The sequence below is a fragment of the Helicoverpa zea genome, chromosome 16 (assembly GCF_022581195.2).
Source record: "Helicoverpa zea isolate HzStark_Cry1AcR chromosome 16, ilHelZeax1.1, whole genome shotgun sequence".
Taxonomy (NCBI): Eukaryota; Metazoa; Arthropoda; class Insecta; order Lepidoptera; family Noctuidae; genus Helicoverpa; species Helicoverpa zea.
Window position 1 is genome coordinate 6,536,796 of NC_061467.1, and position 3,350 is coordinate 6,540,145.

A 3,350-nucleotide genomic window follows, 5' to 3' on the forward strand; every position below is an offset into this window, starting at 1 on the left:
CTTTGTTTAGCTATTCTAGTAAAATAAACTCAAATTTTCAAAAGAACCTCGAGTTTCAGATACATGTGAAACAAACGTGCCTAGATTTTATAGCATGTATTTCGGTTGTTCGTTTAGAATCTTAAGAGTACCTACTTTGATAAATAATGTATTTAAATTGTCAGAGTTTAATTAATTTCCTCTCAATAATCCGTCGAATAAGTTGCACACTTAAGTATATCCTATTTTATTAAATAACATTATCATAAAGAAAAACCAGTTTCCCTGGTGCTTTGGAAAATTATTCATAAAATATTCAAGGTCGATGATCTATTAAATGCCTGTCAATGTATTTGCCAAGAATTTATAATTAAATAAAAATTGAACCATCAAATACGAAATTATGAGCATTACAACATAAAACTAACCTTAACCCATCCCAAATCAAAATCCTAAATAGTTATTAATCTATAGCTCAATAGAAATCATACACGATCACAGCGCTCCGGTACACGTACGCTCCGTGAATACGCATTGAAAGTGGCTCTACCCACCTCGGTCCCAACCTCTCCGTGATGGAAGCGCTGTGACGAGAATCGGAAATAGGATCGGAATGTTTTGTGGTTATTTCGATTGAACCCTGAAAGGGGTACGTACACTTGAAATTTCAAACCAACCCGCGACCAGTTTTCTCGTTAAACATAGAAGGTATTCCCGCAGGTAAAAGGCTCCTTTCTTCCCGGTATAAAAGGACGAGTGGGTTTTAGTTAACTTTGGCAGGTTTATTTATGGTAGCGTATAATAAAAAAAGAAAACTAATTTTGGGTGAAGTAATAAACATTGTTTTCGTTTTGGGATTCCGTTGTGAATGTGGGCTAGATTATTGGCTATATATGGACCTAGGTAGGTACATATTAGCTATCTTCTGAAGAACATTTTGTTGTTAGATTCAAGAGTTGGTTTATGTTCATTATGTCTTCTGCATAAACTTATCATAAGTGGTACCTATAGACTTATGAACTCATATAGTGTACATAAAACTGACTCAAGTAAGACAAGTCGTAGTTACTCCGCCGCACAGCTGCAAAGGGTGCCTAAATAAATTGCTACAAATACCATCAGCATAGAATGTTGTTGACACAAGCCTGCCTGGGTATTATTGATGGGCATAATTTATCGCATTGGCCCCGTGTTCTAAGGGGAAAGCGAATGAAATCAGGAAAGTACCACCCTAAAATTTATGAGCCCCTCACTGAACCTTTGATGACTACTAATTTTTCAAAGGCACCAAACGAAAAAATTGACAGCCAAGAAGTTTCTTTACTTACTTCGCCGACGAGGTATAAATTATTAATTGTACCCGATTTTTATAGGGTAACGTGATTGATGACAGCTCACGAAATCGATGATAATAGCAGTAAGCCACCGCCGAGTTATTATGATATAGGTATAGAGAAGTATTATAGGCTATAAGGTGCTAACGTAGTTTAGTACGTTTACGTGGTCTATTCCATGACAAGGATACGATACCAGAAAAAAAGCGCACTTCAACATGCTGCATACGTTAACGGTCCTTAATTACATCAAACTCTTCAAGAATAGCATTTTCCTTACAAAACCTTACCTCAAATAAATAAATACTTTAACAAACAAACATCACACAAAACACACCCAAAGAAAACGAAAGTAACGAAAGCATATATTGCAGATTCCCATTAATAAAAGAGATCAAACGATTAGTATAATCAGATCGATCCGTCTAACTCCGTTCCGGAGGAGTCTCGACTGTCAAACGCCAATCGTTCCTGTACGGAATGGACAACTGGGATGTGGAAACCAATTTTCCCATCGACTAGGTAAGTAGGTAAATACGTAATTTCATGGTGCATTACATTCCAAGTAGATCATAGTGGTCTGTCTTTCAATTTGCATTTGTTGTGATGTCGTGTTCTAAGACAATTGCTTCGGATTTATTTTTAGATGCGATTCGGTTAGGACGCTTCGAAAGAGCTAAACACATTTAATTTACATAGATAATGCAGATCTGTGGGTAGATTATGTTGGTTCAGTCTGTGCGACGTTTTAGTTGTAATATTTGACCTGTTTGGATTGAATTAGTTACTGAATTCAAACCCGCTCTAAGTTCCTCAGTCATAAATATGAACTGACATATTTTCAAGTTTACAGAAGATTTATAATGCACAATTGCATATGTGTGTAATTGTACACGTTTTGTTCCTTCCGACACAGTTCAGTGACCAAAAGATTTTCGATTATATTATTAAAAAAATGCTTTTTTCTTTTGTTAATTTCCCAGCCCTAGTTCTCTATTTCCCTGATAAAATCTAGAAACATCTACATACTCGTATTTTTCATGTTACTAGAGAGTTCGCAACAAGAACTTCGAACAAAATCAAAGTGTGATGCTGTCAAACGTCTGTTACAGATGACGTGATAGAAGTTTCATCTAAAATATCGACGTTCAGATTGAAAATACATTTTTAATAAACTTTGGAATCATACAGACACCTGATTTATTGGTTTAGATGCATTGAACTGATATTATTTATTAATTATTGAAATATTTGTTCTATTTTAAAAATGTGATGGATGACCATGTCGAATCTCATGTATTTCATTTTTGATTGATTAAGTAAACACAGGAGAGAGATATACATATTACATAGCCCTTATTTGAAACGACTTACAGTCTGGCGGTATACAGTTATAAGTGAATACAAACATACTGAAACTGAGCGAGTTTAAAACGAATGTAAAGTACACTGTACACAAGCTTTGTTTTAATTTGACTGCACTCGATTGAGTGCCGTCCGTCAATAGTATAAACGGCATTTAAAAAAATGACATAAACACATTATTTTACTAATTTGCCTATTCCTGGAAAGAAAGAACTCTCAAGTAGGTATATAAAAAAATATACAATGTTAACTTTATTCCAGCTAATTAATTAATTAAAACATAATTAAATTTTGATGGCTCCTAGACCAATGAGGTTGCTATAGGCGGCATTTATTCTATTTATGAAATTATATATCAGTCCTGCCCTAAAACAGGGACAATACAGAATTTCCAAATCAGTTCAATAGTGGTGTCTACTATCTACATAATATCAGTCGAGTGCATTTGTAGCCACTCGAGTAAAATAGGTTATTGTGATCGCTGTGACGTCATCGATGTGCAGGCGAGGTCTCACTAGTGGAAATGTGGTGATAAATGTTAAATGAAGATTGTACTTTAAAGGATAATGAAGGTTTTGTAATATTTCTTGATTAAAAAAGGTTGGTATAACCAAATATGACCATTTACGAATTAAATAATTTATCAATTATATGGTTTTATATTTAACACTT